The following is a 21862-nucleotide window of genomic DNA, read 5'->3' on the forward strand; positions in this document are numbered from 1 at the left end:
ATCACCTAGAAAATAATGTTTTTTTCCAAAACTTGAAGGCCTTGAGTGTAACTAGCGAGAAAAAGACAAGCTGTTAAAAACAAGAATATAAAAATAACAGGAGTGGGGACAGAGCAGCCACTGCAGGATGTGGTCACAGCATCGTGTGGCTGCAGGGGGTCTGTCTGTCCTTCACCAATTCTTTAACTTTTTAAACTGCTTTTGGGGGGCCAAACTTGCAAATCTCTGACCCAGCAGCTGTTCTGGATCTGCACCTCCCAGGCTTGTCTGGAGGGAGCAAAGAATGGGGAAATGGCAGAGCTGGGGGTAAAACCAAAGGGAATCACCTTTAAAGACAGAGGCAGGAACAGTGTCTGGGGCTGGTTTTAAGCAATTTAAGGGATGGGCAGTGGGATGCTGGAGCTGATGTGGGACAAGGTCTCTCCTGCAGTTCCAAGGCAGGAGAAGGAACAGGGGATGCAAGGCAGGGACAGGACTGCATTGTGGTGGTGTGGTCTGTAACCTGCTTGCTGGAAAGTCTGGACCTGCCTTTTGGGGTGATTCCTGGAGTCTTCCCTGTGTCCCTGCCAGGACTCTCCAGGAGGAGGGATGGGCACAGCCCTTTCTTCAGTGCACTCCTACTCCTTGGCACAAACCACCCCTGGGGCAGCAAATTCCTGCTGTGGAGGGTTCTTGGATGCCAAACTGTTCTTAATAATTAATCTATGAGAAGAATACAGTACATATGTGTAAAAATGACCTTGAGATGTGGTGTAGGCTCAGCAGGCCGTGCCTTACACCTCCTGGGACTTGTGGTGCTGACCCATGACTGAGGGCAGACCCTGTTGGAGTGTCCTGTATGGACTCTCAATGGATTGCCACCCCAAGAACACAATCCTGGCATCTCCCTCCTGTCTGGAAATGGGCACAGTGCTCTGGAGAGGAGCTGGGCTCCTCAGGAACCCAGAGAGTCCATCCAGCCCCTGTGTGATGAGGAGCAGCCCTAAAGGCAACCAGTGCCCAGCACCAGGCACCCCAAATTGCTCAGCAGAGACCATGATGATGCTTGGTTAATTAGAGAAGCCCTGTTAGTGGCAGATATGGGGTATATTTATTTTTAAAGTCTGTCTGACAGCAAGAACAGGCCTCTGGCCAGAGATCTGAGGGCCTGGCTATGTAATTGAGTTGAAAAAGGAATTTAGGTTTTTTTCAAACCAAAGGCCCATGTCCCATGTCCTCCCTGCCAAGGGACGGGCACGAGCAGGGAGCTGGGAGGGGTTGAGGGTTGTTATTTACGCAACGTTTCCGCCTCCTTCCTTCCTTCCCACCAACTCCCCGTGACCCAGACCTGCCTGCTGAGGAAAACTGCTCCCCAGCCTTGCCAATTCTGGGATAAATAGGTCATCCAAAATATGCAAAAGCCAGTTCCAAGTCTTCCAGCAGTCAGAAAGACCTCAGAAGTCTTTGGATGCATAAAGCCTGTGCTAATGGTGTTATTTCCAATGTGGATTTTGAGGCTCTGGGACCTCTGGAAGTAGGGTCTTCCACAGCAGTGCAAGGGCAGGGATTTGGCAGAGGAAGCCAAAGACCATTTCCATCTTTATTTCACCCATTTGCTCACTCAGACCTTGTCCATGGTGGTGGCAGCTGCATTCTGCATCCTCCCAAACCCAGGGTTTTATCCCTCCCTGGGGAAAGGGGCTGTAATCTTTCAATTAAAGCAGAGCACAGTCCAGCCAAGGATGTCTTCATTTAAACCTCAGCAATGCCTTTAACCCCGGGAAGTGCAGCTGCCAAGTTCTGCTGGGTGATTGAGGATGATATAGGAGGGTTTCCTTGAGGAAACTCTCCAGCATCCTGCAGTGACAGATTTATGGGGTTTGCTCTGACCATGCAAGGCACCTCTAGAAACAAGGGGGGAGGAAATGTGCCATGGAGCTGTCAAACCCTGCCTGCCCATGTTCACACATCCATGCTTTCAGTCTCCTCCCAGCTCCATTTTGCTAAAATGCTGATGAAATACTTGTGGTTTTTTGCGAGATTCTTTTTTTTTCCTCCTCATATGAATTTTCTTTTAAATGCTAACTAGCTGTTTTTCTTGCTCCTAAAGTGATGGTGCCATCTGATGAATCTGCAGTTGGTGTGAGCCTTGGGAAGGGTGGATCCAGGGCTCTTCACTTGCTCCAGCTTAATTTCAAACAGAGCCATTGTTTTGAATAGCTAAAAGCATATTTTGAGTTGCTTTTTGTCTGGTATCATAACTGTGTATCCTGTAGTGTGTGAGTCTGAGCCAGATCAAAGGGAAATTATACCTGAGGTATTCAGTATTACCTAAGGTAATCAATATTGCTTTATTTTCTTCTTTGTCTCAATCAAACTTTGCTCTCAGTGAATGTCCAACTTGTTTGCAAGGTTGTCTGTGCTCCTCCAAGTCTCTGGGGATGATAAATAAGATTTATCACAGATCAAACTCAATGCCAGGGCTTGAATTGTGGAAAAGGTTTAAAACTTTTCCCAGCTCCTCTGCAAGTCCCTCATCCCATGGCATGAACACATGTCAGAGAAGGTTATGTGGGATTTTGGGAAAAGATTCTTCCCTCAGAGGATGCTGGGCTTTGGAACAGCTCCCCAGGGAATGGTGACATTCCCGAGGCTGCCAGAGTTCTGGGTGTGTTTGGTCAGTGCTCCCAGGGATGCCCAGGCTGGGATTTTGGGGTGTCTGTGCAGGGCCAGGAGCTGGATGATGATCCATCCCTGTGGGTCCCTTCCAGCTCAGGATCACCCACGCCTGGTGTCCCTGTGCCACTGTGACATCCTTCCAGGACCCTTCTGCTGGGGCAGGAGCTGGCACCGTGTCTGTCCCTTGGGAATCACTTCCCTGCAGAACCAGAATCCAGCCTGGAAGCACTTGGGGCATTTTGTAGGGTTTACAGGATATTTTCCAGAACCTGCTCTCTCCCTGGAGCCCCGCTGTCCCCCCCGTCACAGGCAGTGTCACACACGCTGCTGTGTGGCGGTGGCGCCGGTGCTGTCACTGCACCGGGGCAGTGAAAGGTGGGAAATGAAGGGAAATAAAGGAAGCGAATGTCGTTAGCGAGCGGCGAGTCACAGCCCAACAACTTCCTGCCATTGTCCCTCCTGCTCCCTGCGCATCCCGCGGCTGGCCCGGGGCCAGCACGGCCAGCAGGTACTGCCCAGAGCTCCATCCATCCATCCATCCATCCATCCATCCATCCATCCATCCATCCATCCATCCATCCATCCATCATCAGCATCCTCCCAGCTCTGCCCTGCTGCTCCGGGAAGCGCTAACAGCAATCCTGGGAGCCATGGGGTGACCCCCGAGTGAGGGAATTGCTGCCCCTGCAGATCCAGGAGCCTTAAAAAGCCCTGACTCGGGGCAAGGTCAACAAATGTCTTGGGTTTTGGTGGTAAACAGAGAAATAGAAACCAAACTGGTGCTGGACGAGCCACAGCAGGATAGAAAGTTGTTTGAAAGTGATACAAAGTTGTCAACTTCTCCCTTCCCTTTAATTCTAACATTAAAATTATTATTTTTGATTCCAATATTAAAATTATTTTATAATTTTATATATATCATAATAATATATAATCATTATATAATACATTGCAATAATTATAATTAAATCACAATTATAATTTTATTAAATTTAATTAATACAATAATATTAATTAATATCGTCATATTAATTGAATTCTATTTGATTAATATTAATTAAATTATATTTAATTACTATATTATATTGATATTAATTAATTAATATATTCATTTAAATTAATTTTAATATTTTTTAAGGGCTTAACTTTGTGAAATGACAACAGCTTGAGAACATGCACGTCTGTAAAAATTTCCCCTTTTTATTCTGCGAGCTGTGCTCATTTCCCAGCTGCTGTTTGGGAGAAGTGGTTTGGTGAGGAATAAGGTTTAAACCTCTCTTCAGTGCTGTTTCCCCAGTGCAGCCACCCGTGTAAGATAAACAGAGGCTGATCTCTTGTTAGTGAAGTGCACGCTCTCCTTCACGCCTGGCTGGAATGGAAATGCAGAATCCTCTGCCATCTGCTTCCAGCCAGGAGCTGGGGGGAAGGATGGAGCTTGGGCTCTTCCAGCCAGCCCCAAGCATTGCTGCTGCAGCCTCACCAGGAGCCCATCTGTGCACTCTGGGCAGGGGGAAGGTTCCCAGCACAAAATGGGGTTTTTTTGGGGAAGCACTTTCCTGCTCTTCATAAATTCAAATGCTGTAGAGACGAGCCCACAGTGGGTTGTGTGTCCAAGAGCCCTTCAGCCTTTTAAAAACTGCAGCCACAAGGGACAAGTTGCATCTAAACAGAGCAGCCGAGCCCTGTTTCCTTCAGGAACGACCCCTCTGTAAAAACAAAGGGATGCTCTTCCCTGGGATGCAGCACTTCCACTGCTCCAGGTGAATTTTTCAGCTGTGACAAATCCCCCAAACTCTGCATTTGGCCACTGGATGTTTCCTCCGGCAGAGTGCAATTATCACACGTTGCAGTGTTTATTTAAAGAAGGAAGAACACTGTGGCAATCAGATTTTGTGCCAATTTCCAGGGGAAAGCTCTCTGCCAAGCAGGGAGTGTGCATCAGGCAGCTGGTGCACGGGAGGTGCTGGCAACAAAAGATCACCCTCCCACTGGCTGTGGACCCTGAGCATCCTGCTCTGACTTATCCCAGGAAAAAGGTGCAAACAAAGCTGTTTAACTGCATGAAAAGCAAAAGCATCAGGCAGGCAGCTGATGGGCAGCAGCTCTGTGCTGAATTGCTCAGAAGAAAAGGTTTTCCTTGGAGCACAGGTTCCCTGGATGTGGGGTTTGGAGTGACACAGGGGTTTTCTTTCTTTTTTCCTATGCAGGACTGGGTACCAATGCTCCAGTCCTGGTGTTCCAATCCTGCTGTTCCCCTTCAACCCAGCTCTTTTTCTCTTTATTTCAGCAGTCCTGATTTTCTCCTTGTGAATGTGCCTTTTGCTTTTAAGTGCCATAAATATTTTTTAGTTGTTTCTTATCTGTCTGGGAGCTGGGCCAGGAAAAAGGTGCAAACAAAGCTGTTTAACTGCATGAAAAGCAAAAGCATCAGGCAGGCAGCTGATGGGCAGCAGCTCTGTGCTGAATTGCTCAGAAGAAAAGGTTTTCCTTGGAGCACAGGTTCCCTGGATGTGGGGTTTGGAGTGACACAGGGGTTTTCTTTCTTTTTTCCTATGCAGGACTGGGTACCAATGCTCCAGTCCTGGTGTTCCAATCCTGCTGTTCCCCTTCAACCCAGCTCTTTTTATTTCAGCAGTTCTGATTTTCTCCTTGTGAATGTGCCTTTTGCTTTTAAGTGCCATAAATATTTTTTAATTGTTTCTTATCTGTCTGGGAGCTGGGTTTGTGGGAGGGAGGTGATGCTGGTGATAGGGCCTGGCCACATGGGAGAGCTCAGCTCTGCTCCAGATTCCCTGGATAACCCTGGCTGAATGTGGCAGAGATGGATTTATCACCTGGATTCTCGGGAGGGGATGAGCTGCAGCACCCCCAGCTTGTGGCCCTGGGCTTGTCCTCTGCTTGTTGTCCCTCAGCTGCTCCTCAGGAGGTTTTTGGATCATGTGAAGATTTGTTTTCAGCCACTGACTCCTGGAAAAGCTCATGTGAGAATGCAGGTCCTGCTTAGTGTGAAAAACTTGTTGTTCTGAGTGATTTCAGGGAAAAGCTTTAAATGTGAGTGATGGAGTGACTCTGAACCAACCTGTCCTTCCTCAAATCCCTTTTTCTCTGCAGTTGATAAAAAACTGGTTGGAGACAAGTGATGCTGCAGCACAAGTGGCTCCAGAATTGCAATTTTAGGGTTTTTGTGAAAATTTTCAAGGTTTGAACATTTGTTTTTATTCTGCTGGGGCACCCTGGGATCTGTTTCTTTGTCTTTTTTTTTTTTTTTTTTTTTTTTTTTTTTTTTCAGCTTTGGCTGTACTAAATATCCACTCATCCCAATGCAATGTTTAAATCTGTGGCTCCCATATGTCAGGGCAAGTGCATCACTCCCCACCAGCCAGGCAGAGGACATGTCAGGGTGCTCCTAAAAAGTTCATCCCAACACTGAAAAAATCCATATCAAGGTTTTAAAGAGCGCAGGAGTCTTTAAAAACCAAACAACAAAGAACCCAATAAACATCAACCATTCTCTCTTCCTTGCATGGAGTAAGGATGTTTGAAACCCACAGGATCTGGGAAAAACAGCTTCACTAGGGAACCTGCACCCTAAAAAAATATCCTTCTGCAGCCTTTGGCTTTAGGCTGTCCCCCCTGGAGGAGCTTCCAGCAGAGTTGTAGCAGCAAAAATACATCCAATTTTTGGAAAAGGTGCTTAAATCAAGCAGTTATTGGGCTGAGCAGAGCTCAGTCACCTTCTGCATGAACTGGCAGGGAGGATGCTGTAAAGCAAAGTAATTCTGCGAGGTAAAGCGGGGAAGATGAGATGAGCCAAGGGCCCTGACATTAAATTTAGGAGCAGGTTCTTGTTTGCAAAGAGCAGGGCTGGGAGATGGGAGGGAAGCAGGATTCCTGCTCTTGTGTGGAGTCAGGGAAAAGATGGAAATCTCCTGGGTTGGTGTTTGCTCGGCTGTAGCCTTTTCCCTTTGGGCTGTAGCAGAACTGTGAGAAGAGCTAATAAAGGAAGCATTTTTAAAATAATATTGAGCATGAAGAGGCAGAGGCTGGTGCTGGGACACATGCAGAGCTGCTCCAGGGCTGACATAAAGCAGTGACAGCAGCTGACCCCGACCTCCCCGGATTATCTGATGTTCTCAGCATTTACAAGCAAGGAAGAGCCAGTGGCCGTCAGACCGGCTGGCTCCGCTCGGAGCCCCAGCCCAGATGGGAGGCGAGACCTGCCCTCCCAGCAGCCCAGTCCTGGGGACAGCAGATGAGCTCCTCCATCCCTCTTTTCCCCAAAAAATCCCTGGACAAATTGCTGGCCAGGGCAGCAGGGCAGCATTTCTCAGCAGGTCACTGAGGCTGGGACCGTCCTGGACACAGAATCACCGGGGACTGTCTCGTCTTGCAGATGTCTCCAGGGTGGCTCTGAATGAGCTGCATCTTTTCATCAGTGCAGCAGAACTCTGGGCTAGCACCAGGCAGCCTTCTTCTTTTCATTTCTAGCTGAAAAAAAAGCTTCATCTATCACAGAGTGGAGCCACAGCAAAGTCACTGGGTTGAGTATGGTGTCTGTGCCCCAGCAGTGCAGCTGCCACTGACCTCTTCTGTCCAGGCAGGGGAGGCACCTCCTGCCTTGGTTTTTGGTGGCCCAGCAGCAGGCAGCTCCCACGCCCCTGTCTGGAACACTGAGCCTGTTTATTTAAGTTCAAATCAAATGTTAAAATAATTCTGTGCAAGTGTTAAGCGAGGGTGATTGGAGTTTGCATGACTCCACATCCAAGCTATGATTTCTTTAGGGCAGAGGAGTTATTTTCATTAACTCTTCAGTGCTGGCTCTCTCTGGCAGGAGGAAAGGTTGGATTAGCTGGATGTTGATGTACAGACTTGCAGCCCTTCCGAAGCTGTTTTAAATCAAAGAGGGGTAGGTAAATGTTTGGCTGCGTTTCCTGTGCCGGCCCCGCTGTCCACAGCCTGGGAAGTAGCAGGATCCAAAGGGCAGCTGTTAAACAAAGTGAAAACAGACAAGGGCTGGGGCTGCCCCATCTGCTGCCCAGGGCCATGCAGGGAATCCTCCCTCCCCCAGCAGCCACGGGGACAGGCCTTTGGGAAAGCAGGGAGAGGAGCTGAGGGCTTTGGGGAGTGGGCTGGGGGTGCTGCCAGGGTGTGCAGAGGTGTGGGCTGGTACCCACAGGGATGTGGCCAGGCTACCGTGGGAGCCAGGGTGATGCAGCTGGGATGAAGTGATAAACAAGGTGGTGTGTTTGGGATGCTCTGGTACCCAGGGTGATGCAGCTGGGATGAAGTGATAAACCAGAGTGATGCTATTTGGGATGCTGTGTTTGGGATGCTCTGGTACCCAGGGTGATGCAGTGACAAACCCAAGTGATACATTTGGGATGTAGTGGTACCCAGAGTGATCACTTGGAATATTTTCCTACCACCACCCTGCACTCCCACAAGCAAACCTTTGCAGGTTAAAGGGTTTTCCTTTCCCTTTTCTCTCTCCTCTTTATCTTCTGCTCAAGTCCCATGCAGGTCTGTATTTATCCATCCAGATAACAGGTTTGGCTGCTCTGATATTGTCTTGATAGGAATCACTGCAGGATGTGACAGGGAAGGGGAACAGGGTGATGCTGCTGAGTATTTACAGTGGCCATAAAGCTCAGGAATTTGTTCTGTCTGTGATTTAAGTGAGGTGTGCAGGAATTGCCTCCTGCCATCCCCTGCAGGAGTGGCACAGGCTGGGTCTGGGGGCACACTCTGCATCCCCCTTGCTGCCTTTGGTGAGGAGAGGCTGACAAAATGCAATAGGATTCCTTAGAGCTGCTGAACAGTCTTCCTTTGGATTTTTTTGCCAGGGCAAACTTTTTTCCAGGACTTGGCAAAGCAACTAATTTCTCAGACAGGCACTCCTGAATTAATACATCTGTTTAATAAATGGCCACAGTGTCTCAATTATGGCATCTTAAGAAACACCCAAAGATGTTCCTTCAGTTGTCCTGGGTTTTTCTCCCCCCCAGCCCCATTTTCCTGGGAGTGGTGTGAAGGCACAGAGGGGATTTGTGAGAGCTGAACCCTTTTCCTCAGCTTTGGGCTTTGGGGTGCTGCTTGTGGCAGGGTGCCCTGGGCTGTGTGTGCACAGGGGTTTCTTCCACGAGGAAAACTCGGTGTGTTTTCCCCAAAGAGCTTCTGTGATTCCCCCAGGGTCGGTGAGATGGGGCAGCAGTGCTGCTGCTGCTGGACCTGCAGCCCGGGTTGGACAAATCCCATTTCCGTCTCCAGGTCACGGGCTAGGCGGGAGTGGCACGTGGAAAACCAGCCGGGTTTTGTGAGTGTTTCTCGCTCTTTCACAATCCCTGCAAAGCGAATTTAATGCAGTTTCAGTTTGGGCACAACAAAGCGGAGCTGCAGATCAGAAACACATGTTGTGAGTGCTGCAGGCACCGAGTGAAACCTGATCTGCCGAGGTTTCCCTTAAATCTGCACTTTCTCATTTGGCTCTCATATTAAAGCTGTATTTCAGAGCTGTCCAACCCTCTCGAAAGATGATGAATAACAATAAAAACATTCACTGGAGGACTGTCATCATTTCCAAAGGAAGTGTAATAAATACTTTACGACAGGGCTTTTTTTTTTTTTTTCCTATGTACAGCCATAAACCAGTTTTAAGTTACAACTTATTAAGCCTCTAAACAATTAGAGCTCGGCTGTGGGGAGGGTGCTGGGGCTGCTCCCCAGGCTGGGGTTTGGGTTTGGGGGATCTGGAGGCTTTCACGTGCCTCAGTTTCCCTTTGTGCTGGCAGAGCTGTGGCTGTCGATGGTCTCTGAGGTGTCAGGGGGGTCAGGGTGTAGGTCAGGCTCTCGTGGCACAGATCAGGGATGAACCAACATCTCCCAAGCTTGGTTCTTGTGCAGAAGGGAGTTGTCCTTTCCCTCGAGGCCCCCTGTGTGTGTCCCACCTTATTTTGGTTAAAAATCAGGCAAGGCTTTTTTGGCAGTGCCGTGTTAACGGTTGGACTCGACGATCTTGGAGATCCTTTCCAGCCTTGATGAGTCCACGTTTGGCAGCTTCAATTAAGAAAATAATCATCCCAGCCCTGGTGGTGCTCCCAGCCTCGCCTCCATCCCCACAGCTGGGCTTGGTGCAAAGCCCCTTTTCCCTCCCCAGCACTCCAGCAGGGGAAAACCTGAGAGGAGCAGGGTGAGGAGCTCCTAACCCAGCCAGGAGAGCTTCACACACCCCCTTTGTTGTGCCTGTTCCTTTGCTTTTGGCTTTGCTGAATGAGAATAAAAGGAGCTCGTGGGCTGGGGACGGTGCCTTTGCAGCATCTCCCTGCTCTGGCTCCAGCAGGAATCTGCTGGAAAAGCTGGATGTGAGCCTTCCCCCAGCTCAGTCCTTGCTCTGGACGATGGCTGAGGAAGTTCTGCTCAACCTGGGACGGGCTGGGAGGTGCCTGGGTGGGATTGAGGATGGGATATGGGATCAGGGGCAGCAGCAAAACATTTAAATTGTGATCTCCCCGATAGCCTTGTGTTGCTGGGGGAGTTCCACGGTGGTTTTAGCTCTTCCCACAGTGGCTGCTGTGCACAGCTGGTGTCAGAGCAGATCCCAACCTGCCTTTCCTGCATCCCAAACGCAGGGATGGAAGCAGTGCAGTTTGCAGCCCTGCCCCAGCTGCTTTCCCGAGGGTTTGTGCAGCCCAGGCAGAGACTGGAGCAGGGAAATGTCAGAGCAAATTGGTTCCAAATGCAAAGCTGCAGAAACTGCTGCTCTGCTCCTCGTGCTTCGTTCAGCCCCAGCCTTGGGATCTGCAGGGGGATCTGTGGGCAGTGCTGAGATCCAGCACCAGCCCTGTGGTAATCACTCCCACAATTTACTGATAAATTCAGTTCAGAGCCCAGAAATTCACTTGTGACTCCAAAAAATGTGTTTCCAATGAATGCTTTGCCCTGCTTGCTAACGGAATTCCAGGTTTCTGACTGTGTCATTTCCAATCCCCTGCTCTTTGATTTCCCCCCTTCCCTGCATTTGCTGTCTGTGCAATTTCCTTGCTGGGAAAACATTGCTGGAGAGGCAGGTGAGACAAGAGCCACCCTGGGAGCAGTGCCCCCCTTCCCTGGATGTTTATTCAGCCTTCAGGGGCTATTTCAGAGCATCCCAAACTGATTTAGGAGGGAAAGGACCTCAAAGCCCATCCAGTGCCACCCCTTCCACTGTCCCCAATGTCCAGCCTGGCCTTGGACATTCCAGGGATCCAGGGGCAGCCACAGCTGCTCTGGGCACCCTGTGCCAGGCCTGCCCACCCTCACAGGGCAAAATTCCACCCCTGGAACACCTGGCAGGAGGTGCTGAATGTTTTCCACACAGAGGCACCAAAAGGAACCCAGTGCAGCTTGAGAAGCATTTGTTTGATTTTCTCCTTTAAAGCTTTTCCAGGCAGACTTTGGTTTGGATTGCTGCTCCCCCCTTTTTTTCTTTTTTTTTATTTTTTTCCACTTGCAATTAATGCCACAAGCATTTCTGTCGGAGCACTGGATGGTTTTGGCAGGATGGTTATTAAAAATAATAAAAAATATTAAAAAATAATATTAAAAAGCAAAACAAACCCCAAAGCCGGCTGTAACCTGGAACACATTTGATCCAAGATATTTTATATTGAAGACCATTTGCACTTTGAATGTGGAAGGATTTCTAGCTGGGGGTCCAGAATATCTACAAATGTTATCCTTCAGGTGCATGAAATCAATATTTCTGTTGCTTTCCAAAGCGTGCAGAGCCCTCAAAGCTCTGCTGGGCTGTGGAGGTGGCTCAGAGTTACCCCAAAGCAGAGCCAGAGCATCACCAAGAGCCCTCCAGCCTGGTTTGCTCAGGGCTCCTTTGCTCTACAGTCAAACATCAGGAAGTGCAAAAACCCTTCACAAAAATGTTGATTTACATCATGAACCGGAGTTATTGGGTGCATTTTCTCTGAGCCGTGTCCAGAGGGACTCTGAGCTCCTGATGGACGGTGTGTTTTGTTTTGCCTTGTTTTAGTGATGCAAATGGAGCCAAGAGCAGATTTCCCAGGAATTCCTTACTCAGTGTTTGTTTACCGGGCTCAAATGAGCCAATTCTGTGCTCCTTGAGATGTTATGCATAAGCAATTGATGGATATGTATGCATGGAGCTGCTTTTAAATGCAAGGGCGTTTGGTGCCAGGAATTCAGATTAAAACCATCCCAGAGAGAGTTTTGGGGGGTCTTCACCCAAGCCCTGGTGGGGCTGAGCCTGGGTCCCTGCATCCCCCGGGGTTCAGAGGGAGCCCCAGCTCAGGGAAGATGCTCTGCCAGCACCTCTGCAGGTCGGGCTGGGTCTGAGGAAAACGTGCAGAGATCTCTGCGAGCAGAGAAGGTAAATGCAGGTGGGGCGGGGATGGCAGAGCCTCTGCCCTGGGACATGCCCTGCTGCTCAGAAAGCACCCAAAATGCACATTTTCCTTCATTCCTGTAAGGCAAAACGGGCAGAGAGAAATGTTTGGGAGCTGTGTTTACAGACAGAGAGAAAGGGGAGAAAAATTCCAAGGCACAGCCAATCACATCCTATTCTTTTCCCCAACAGAGGAGAAAACTGTTCCAAAAAAGTTTCAAACCCAATACATCAGCCACACTTGGATGTGTCTTTCAGCTGCTCTCAGGTACTTGGAAGTAGCACCATCCCCTGTCTGATTTTCCCTACAAACTCTGAATTTTGTGGAAGCTCAGGGGCAGTGCACTGCCTGGAAGTGAGCAGGGACTGATTGAAAAGATTAAATTAACAGGTGAAGTTAGTTTAAAATTTCTTTTCCCTGCTGTGAGCTTTAGGTGTCCGTGGCTGTATCCCAAAGCAGGGCTGCGGGCTCTGGGAGAACGCGGGATATTGAGGAAATTCAACATTTCTCAATGGCCTGTGCCATCTAGTGGCAAAGCAGCGCTGGAGCCGGCTGGGATTGGGCACTGGGAGAATTCCTGGATTGCTGGGAGAGTTCTGGGTTGTTGGGAAAGTTCTGAATAATTGACAGAATTCTGGAACTGCTGGGAATGTCCTGGATTTTTGGGAGAATTCTGGATTTTGGGGAGAGTTTCTGGATTGCTGGGAGCAGCCTGGATTGTTGGGAGATGGGGCTGTGGAGCCCTTTGGGGCTGTGGGTGCTGCTCTGGGGGTCTCCTCAGCAGCAAGCTTTATTCCAGGTGTTGGCTGCAGGGATTTGGGCTTTGCACCATTCCCTGTCTCTGAGAGAAGGGCTGGGCCAGCTCGTGCCGGTGGCCGCCTGCTCCCTGTCCTGTTTGTGTCCCTTTGCACAGCCTGGTGTGTCCCTGCACCCTCAGATCAGCTTTGGACCCGTGCTGAGATAGGAAAGTGGAAAAGATTGAAATTTTAAAGTTTTGCTCTCTAGTGCAAGGCAGAATTTGTATCTGAGTGCCCTGCACAGCCACAGGGATCTCTCCAGCTGGAGTTCCTGGGGTGCAGCTCAGCCTGGGCTCGTTTTTGGGCACCAGGTGAGCACCTGAGCTGTGTGGCCAGCCAGGGGCTGCCCTTGAACCTGAAACTCAAGGCTAAAACAGGTTGCTGAGTGTAAAACCCAAAAAAGAACCTGAACAAACCATCCCATTAAGCTGGGTATTTACACTGCTATTTCCAACCTAATGCTCTCTGCTATTTACCGAGCCTAAACCACAATATTTTACCAAGTGCTCCAGAATCCAAGATGCATTTTTGCAACTTCAAGTCAGTGGAAACTTTGCAGTTTATTTTTCCCTTTGGAAAGTAACCAATTCCTATTTTTATCCTGCTAAAAGCCCACAGCGTCACCCTTCAGGCTCCTGCAAGCAAACATTTCTTCCCCCCTTTGCACCAAAACTGCCAGGCTTCCCCAAAATCAAACAGTGAATTGCTACTTTGTGACCCCAATGCACTGCTCTGAAACAGAAATGGAAAATACCATGGCAGGAACACAGGGATCTGTCAGTAAAGAAAACCAGGCAAACTATTAAAGCACATTTAATCTGGGGTTGCTGGATATGAACTGATCTTTCTTAGAGGGCTGGATGAAAGAGGCTGGATTATCCCAGGTCTGAGTGCTCCCATTGTTTTGCTCCCTTCCTCCGGAGCATCCGGCCTGGCTGCTCTTGGAGACAGGATGCTGGACCAGGGGGACAGAGCCTTTCATCTCCCACGGCACTTTTGGTGCTCCCATGAACGGGCCCAGTCTGTAAAATACATTGCAAAAACATTTTTATAGGAACTGGTTTGTGTCCCCTGTCCTCAAAGGATTCCTTCAAGCCCATCAGCAATTTTCCTTCAAAGGCTTTCTCCTGCTTTTAACCCCCTGGCTGCCCAAGGGAACATCCCCTGCCCTTGCCCAGCTTTTTGGGCTTTAAAAGCAAATTTTGCACCTTGTTGAGGCTGAACTGTCCCAAAATAGGACGTCAGGTGAGCTAAAACCAGACCTGCTGGTGCTGGCTCCATGGCTGAGCCATGACCTTGTTCTCTGGCCAATATCAAGCTCCTGGTCCTGCTGGGGGTGTTGAGACAGGATCCCATCAATGTGGGGGGGATTGTTGTCCAAATAGCAGGAACATGGTGTAAAAGTGAATTAAATTTATTGGGAAAAAGAGATTTCCAACTGGAATCATGCTGTGATCAGTCCCAGCTGATGGGCAGCAGCCCAGCATTCAGCCCTGCAAGCACTAATTAGCAATAATGAGTGGATCCAGGTCATCATTTCTGTATCTGTCAGGAACCAGCCCTGCCCGTGCCCAGTGGGGTGTTGGTGATGTGCCTGCCCCAAAGCCTCTGTGGGTGCAGGGAAATGTCCCAGCTCAGCCTCACTGCCTTTAACTTCTCACTCTGTGCAGCAGAGGGGAGGGTTTGCTCTAAAAGGTGAGGGTTCAGCAGCACACACAAACTTCAGCCGTTCCTTTTCCCAAAGCATGGCTTAGGAGCACCAACTCCATGGATTTTAGCACATCCCAATCCAGTGGTCACTCAGCTCGGGTCCCACTGGCCCACAGCTCGTGAGCAGGTGGGAAAGAAAAAGATGAGGGTTTTCCTTTAAGCCCCTAATCCCAAGGAGATGGAGAATTTGTGGCCACACACATTTGTAGAGCCTTCCCTGGTGAGTGCTGAGCCTCCAGCATCCCACGTTTCAGGCTACAGCACAGGAATTCTGTGCTTTCATCCAGCTGCACTCAGCAGCCTTCAGCCTTAACACATTCCTCCTGCAAAGCAAACTCTTTAAAACCCTGCAGTGGCGGAATTGGGAGGTTCTGATGCCTTGTGTGTGAGTTTTGAGCTGTGGATGCCCTTTGATGATCCCTTGTGGAGCACATGGAGGGGTTTCAGTGTGGGGTTTCAGTGGCTGATGGGGGCTCCATCCCACATTTATTCCTGCAGAGCTGTGGGTCAGCTCAGAGCACAGGCCCTGCCAACCTCGTGGAAACACAAGAACCTGACAAACTCCAAAGCCAAACTGAGTAACAGCAGGAAGGCATCAGCCAACATCCAAATTCCCATTTTTTTGCCACCTCAGGATGGCAGGTGAGGGGTGGGAGCTGCTCCATCCCCACAGAGCTCTCAGCACATGGCTCCAGGTGAGCTGGAAGAGCCTCCCCTCAGCCTGGGGGGTCTTTCAGCCTGGCTGGAGGGGTGGGGGATGGCAGGGCTGGGATTGCTCTGGGTCTGCAGCCAAGGGGAGGAAGGAGCAAGGAGTTAATTTGTGCCAGGGAGCCCCAGATCTGGGTTATAAGGGGAATATTGAGGCAGTGCAGCTGCAAGGTGTGAGCCAGGGCTGTGTCCAAAGCAGGGTCTGGGAGCCAGTCCAGGGCTCTCAAAGCCTGGGGGAGCCCCTTAAGCCAAGATCAAACCAAAGGGGTTTTGCTTTTGGACCCTTCCAGTTCAAACCATCAAGCAAAGGTTCTCCAGCTCTCCTGGAGATGCTCGCTGGGCTTAGGGAGCAGGAGCCAAGCACTCTAAATGCTTTAAATGACATGGCTTGAAGGAAAAGCAGCTCTGAGCCTGTTGAGTCGCCTTCAGGAGGAGCTTTGGTACCTCCTTGTGCTGCCCATGGTTTGTCCTGGGTTTTACTGGGCAGTTCTGGGTTTTACTGGGCAGTTCTGAGTGCTGGACTCTGGATCATGGGGGTCACAGGGGGCTGTCTGAGCAGCAGGACTGGGAGCTCCCCGTGCTTCTGGATAAGGAAGGAAATTCCTGGAAACCTCAGCAAAGCCCCTGGTGGTCGTGTTTGATGGTTTCTGAATGGGTTTTGTGGTGGTGTCAGTCAAATCTTGGCTTGATGACCTTGTCCAGAGAAGCCGAGGCTGCCCCTGGATCCCAGGAATGTCCAAGGCCATGTTGGAGCAGCCTGGGATGGTGGAAGGTGTCCCTGCCTTTGGAATGGGATGGGCTTTAAGGTCCCAAACCATTCTAGGATCCCATGACTCTGTGTCCCTGGAGGTCTTTTCCAACTTTAATGATCCAGTGATTGGGGTGTTTCCCTCTCTGGGTGTATTTCCATGGGAATTGTGACTTTCTTTGGGCAGTGATGGCTGGCAGGACTCTGGTGGGAGGTGCCCAGGGTTTTGGGCAGAGCCACCAAACTTCCCCCCAGGATGTGATCCCCCCTTGGGCACAGAGCACCAACACCCTGGGGCTGAGCAGAGCCTGCAGGAGGGGAAGTGAACAGCTAAATGTGATTGTTATCTTTGCTTCCTGGGCTGCTGATAAGGTCTCTCCAGGGCATATAGAATTTGAGCCTGTGGTTTCTGGAGCTATAAATGTAACACCAGTGTGTTTTCATTAAGTCTGAGGACAAATACGTGCAGTGAAACCTTATCTCCTGCATTACCCTCATGGCCTCGCTGATACCAGGGCTGGAGGTTCAGAGAGGTGCACCAAGGGTGACCCAGGCTTTGTGCAGCTCAGATGCCTCGTGCCAGATGTGTGTCACAGCCCCAGAGCAGTGACAAGTGTCTCAGTGCCACTTGAGCACAAAACACAAGCAAACCTGGTGCTTTGTTCAGGTCAGGCACTGCCCAGCCCAGTTCTGTCAGGTGTTCATTTTTCACCCCACGGTCCATGCAGGGTTATTTATTTCATTATTTATTTGTGTGGAACCATAGGTGCCCCCAATCCTGACCCCTTGGTGGAATGCAGAGCAAAATTCTCCTGATCCTCAGACATTTTTCTGAGCAGCCACCGGGTCCCCAAAGGACAGAGTGCATTTTTGGGGTGCTGCATTTCTGTGTGCCTTGAGAGCCAAATGCAGGGAATATCATTCTATTCACAATGGCCTGGAGGGAAAGCTCCTAGAGGGCAGGGATGGAAGCTCCTAGAGGGCAGGGATGGATGGGATATTGGGAATAAATTTTCCCTGTGATGGTGGGGATTGGCTGGGAAGGAATTCCCAGAGAAGCTGTGGCTGCCCCTGGATCCCTGGCAGTGCCCAAAGCTAGGCTGGAGCACCCTGGGACAGTGGGAGGTGTCCCTGCCTATGGCAGGTTGAACTGGATGGGATTTAAAGTCCCTCCCAACCCAAACCATTCTAGAATTCTATAATTCTATAGAGCCAAAACCAGGGATTTGGAAATATTTAATATTTCAAAATATTCCTTCCAGTTTTATACCTTTTTTCCCCCCCTGCCTTCTGCTGGTATCTCAGGTATTTCTCTGCTCAGCTGCTCTCAGTGAACGTGCACAAAGACTTAGATAGGAAAAAGCCCTGCTAATTACACCATCACCAAAAAAAAAAAAAAAAAAAAAAAAAAAAAAAAAAAAGCCTAAGTGCGGAGTGATAAATTAATCATTAGCTTGGGAAAAAAAGAGCTGTGCATTTCCATACAGGTGGGAACCACTTTTTCCCATCTGGCTGGACAAACTGTTAGCGGCAGAAACAAAGGGATGGAGAGCCCGCCCGGGGATGGAGCGGGGACACCAGGGGACAGCAGGGGACACCAGGGGACAGCAGGGCACTGCTCCGCTGCGACAGCAAGGAGCGGGTTCGGGGGCTGCTCATCAGCCCGGCCAGGTGCGGGTGACAGGGGTGACGGCCCGTGCCGGCGGAGGGGGCATTCCGCATTGTCCCTCCCTGGGAACGGGCCGCTAATTACCGCTAATTACCGCTAATTGCGCCCCGCGCGTTTCCCGGCCGCGTGTGTCTCCCCGGGGTCAGCGCTGTCCCAGGGACAGGGATGGGACAGTGAGGGACAGTGAGAGACAAGGATGGGACAATGAGGGACAGGGCTGGGACAGTGAGGGACAATGAGAGACAAGGATGGGACAATGAGGAACAGGGCTGGGACACAGCTGGGACAATGAGGAACAGGGCTGAGACACAGCTGGGACAATGAGGGACAGGGATGGGACAGTGAGGGACAGGGATGGGACAGCGAGGGACATGGGGCTGCATCCCGGGGCTTCCTCAGGTGCCTCCACCCCCCAGCCCTGTGCTCCTGAGCATCCCCTCCTCAGGGAATCCTGGCATGCTCTGGGCTGGGAACACCTTTGGAGGTGTCCATCCCTCTTCAGCCAGCAGGGCCATCTCCAGCCAGCCCCACCCAGCCCAGCCTTGAACATTTCCAGGGCTGGAAACCTCTCTGAGCAACCCATGCCCGTGTTTGGCCACCTTCACTGTACACATCTTCCTCTGGAGCAGTCCCAGGTGTGTTTCTCCGCGGGGTTTTGGGATGTGGGAGCTCCAGATGAGGCAGTGCTGCCTTTCCTGCTGCTGTAAAATCCCTGACCCAGTCAGAAGCTCTTCCCTTTGCTTTGTTTTGTTGTAAATTGTGGGCAAAATCGTTGCATCTTTTCTTGCCGCCATGGAAATGTTGCTGCTTCTTTTGGGGTGGCTTTGAGTGGCCACAGGAAGGGTTTAAATCAGGTCTTCCACCCCAGAGGTGACAGAATGTGCAGTTCTTGTTTCTCAGAGGTGTCAGGGAGTTGGCACTTCTTTTCAAAAACTGCTTGAGGTATTAATTGTTCATTGCAAAAATGCTTGACCATGTGGTCAGAGGAGAGAGTCACTAAATACTTTCTTGTCATTTTAGAAGAAAATTATTGGTTTAATCTGGGTCTTTTATTAGCAATTAGGGGGTAAAATCCTTAAACCATAGGTGTTAATTTTCCCCCCTTTTTAAACCAGTGCTGCATATTAAATAAATCCCATAATTAACAGTGAATTATTTAAAGATAAACTTAGGGCAAGAAGGGGACCTTTAATTTCCCTGAGTGGGAACATGTGATGAAGCTTCTGATGTGAGAGGTTCCCATCGCATCTGGGAGTTTGGTCCATGCTGGGGAAGGAATGGATGTGGGGAAAGCATTTGACCTCATGGTGCAGATATGGGGATGCAGGGATGCTGCTGCTCCTCAAAATCCACCCAGAAGTTTCTCCCCTCCCATTTTGGTTCACATATAAAGGTCTCTGGATTTTGAGCTGGGTTTTGTCAAACCCCAGGCTCTGAGCTGCAGGGGTGGCTGGAGCAGAGATGGTTTGAATGTCACAAATGTCCCAGCAGCAGGGATGGATCCCAGCTCCCAGCCCTTAACACGGCAGTTTGGAGCTGAAATGTTCATTTTCCACTCCTTGCTCTGGATTCTTGGATTCTGTTCCCCCACTGAGAGCTGGCAGAGCTTCCCATGGCTCCCAACTCCCTCTGGAGCACCACAACAGTGGCTCTGCTGGAGCTGGAGGGAGGATATTCCATCCAAGGCCAGCTTTTCCTGCTGCTCTGACAGGGGAGCATGAGGGAACAGCACTGGGAAAGGCTCCACTTCGTTCTGCTCTAACCAGAAAGTTTGTTCACCCAGAAGCCCTTTTGGGGGAGCTACTTATTTTCTAATCTTGTGGTAATAACAGCATGACACACAAGTCTGGGGATAATGAAAGCTGATTTCCTCCTGCACCCAGCATAAAAGGAAGCAGGGAAGGGTTTCAGCGACAAGGCAGGAAAAGAGTTTATTTTAAATAAAGATTACAAAAATAACCTACTGTCAAAGATGATGGGAAAACCATTAAATAGCAATTTAATGTAATTATAATCACGGGTGAGCTAAGGGCTATCTCACACAATTCCAATCAATCTTCCTGCCTGGATGTGTTATCCCCAGCCCTCAGTCCTGACTGCAGCCCTGCCTGCCTGCTGCAGAAATGCTCTGCTTGGAATTCCATGCCAGCAGAGCCATGGAGAGCCAGTGATGTCCTCCAAGGGCTCAGGGAGAAAAAACCTCTCTGGGCTCTGCCTTCCCCAGCCCTGAGAGCCCTTTGGGAGCTTCTGGAATTGACACCAGAGAGTGGCACCAAACGAGGGCAGATGGCACTGCCAGGCTTGGCTGTGCTGAAATTTTTGGCCATGGTGGATCCTTGTTTACTAAATTTACTGACTGCATTCCAAGGAATGGCACCAATCAGCCAGACCAGGCCCACAAAGTGCTGCTGCTCCCAAGGAGAGAGAAAATGAGGTCAAAAGTGCTTCCAGCAGTGGGAAAAGCCAGCCTTTGACCCAGTGTGGCACCCAAAAGGGCACTGGAGGAACCTCCAGGCTGGGAATTGAGGGTCTGTGCTGGTGTGGGTGGGATCCTTGGCCAGGACCCGGCATGGGGGGCACAGGGATGTGATAGCCCAGGTCTTGCTGCAGCATTTCGGTGTGAAACTAAGGCTCCTCTGCCAGCTGGGAGTGAAGAACCCAAAAAATAATAAAACTAATCTTCGTAATCAAATTTAGAGCTGGTTCAAAGGATTGTGTGAGCTGGGGAGGTTAATCAGGGACTCATTAATAGGGCTTGGCAGCAGTTTGGGCAGGGCAGGACTTCACACCTGTGGTGGGGAGCTGCTGGGACCATCCCATCCCATGATTTGTATCTCAACAGGGATGAGAGGCTCAGCTCTGGCTGCTGCCAACAGCTTTGGATGTGCTGGGAAGGGGTTGGGTGCCTCTTGTTCCCAGGAAAATCCATTTGCACCTTCTCCTTCAGCCTGGAAATGCAAAGAGAGGCAGTGCTGGGCCAGAAGGGGTTGTTGGGTATTTCTCCATGTCAGGTGGACATTTCTGAGTTGGGCTTGATGATATTAGAGGTTTTCTCCAACCTCAAGGGTTCTCTGAGTCTGTGGGAAGTGCAAAGACTTCTGCCCAAGGGGCTCTGACAGCTTCTCCTGCCTCCTCCTGAGGCAAGGAACCCTTCCCAACCCTCCACGCTGGTACTTTCCAGCTCCAGTCAGCCACAATGTCCTTTGGATCACAAGAAAAGCCTCTTGAAAAGGAAAAATGAGCCACAGGACCAAGGGGGAGATGCCCAGAACCACTTTGAGCAGCCTCAGGGAACTCATTTCATCCCCAAGCAAAGGGGAGCTGGGGATTAGCTTTGTGTCACAGATTGTTCTGAGGGGGGGAAATGGACTAATTAATTGGATTTTCTTTTGGAGAAGGGGTGGTGGTTTGAGAGCCTGATTCCTGCCAGCACATTAATTTCTCCTGGAAATGTGGCTGCAGTTTATCCTGATCATATTCAACTCGAGGCAATGAAAATTCTTCTTGCTATTTGTCTTGGCTTCCCTTGCTGGTACAGCGTCTGCAGAAATCTGTCATGCATGAAATGCTCCCCTCTCCTTCTGACAAGTTATTCCTTCTGCTGGCTAATTTTTCATTAAGAAAAATGCCAGGAACACCAGATACCCCGTCAGGCCTCCGTGAGGGCTGTGCACCCAGATTAAAGGCTGAGGAGTGTGGCTCTGCTGGCATTGCTTTGGATCCATTCTTTTCATGGACTTGTTATTTAAAAATTAAAAAAAAAATTAAAAAGCCTCCCGACCCCTTCCTGCACTCCTCAGCCCCGACAGCTGGAATTCTGCCTCAGTCAAACACAGAGATGGGGTGAAATGTGTGCTTTGTACGAGGCAAAGCTGCTGGCCAGGCCGAGCTGTCACACCCTGTGCTCAGCCAAAATCTGCCTCTGGCTGCTGCTGGTATTTGTGGGTGGGAAATCAGTGGGATTGGGGCACAAAACTGAGGTTCCAGCCAAAACAAAGGGGTTGTGGATAAGGCAGCCTAGAAAAAGTGCATTGATTGCAAATAATTCCCCGCCGAGGAATGTCCTGGGAGCACAAGGGGTGTGGAGCAGGGCACTGCTGCCTTCAGCAGGAGCAGGAGATGCTCAGGAGGTTCAGATGGCTCTGAAGCTTCCATGGGGACATCCCCCAAATCCCTGCAA

Source organism: Onychostruthus taczanowskii, unplaced genomic scaffold (genome assembly GCF_017590055.1).
Source record: "Onychostruthus taczanowskii isolate IOZ18803 unplaced genomic scaffold, ASM1759005v1 scaffold6, whole genome shotgun sequence".
Classification (NCBI taxonomy): Eukaryota; Metazoa; Chordata; class Aves; order Passeriformes; family Passeridae; genus Onychostruthus; species Onychostruthus taczanowskii.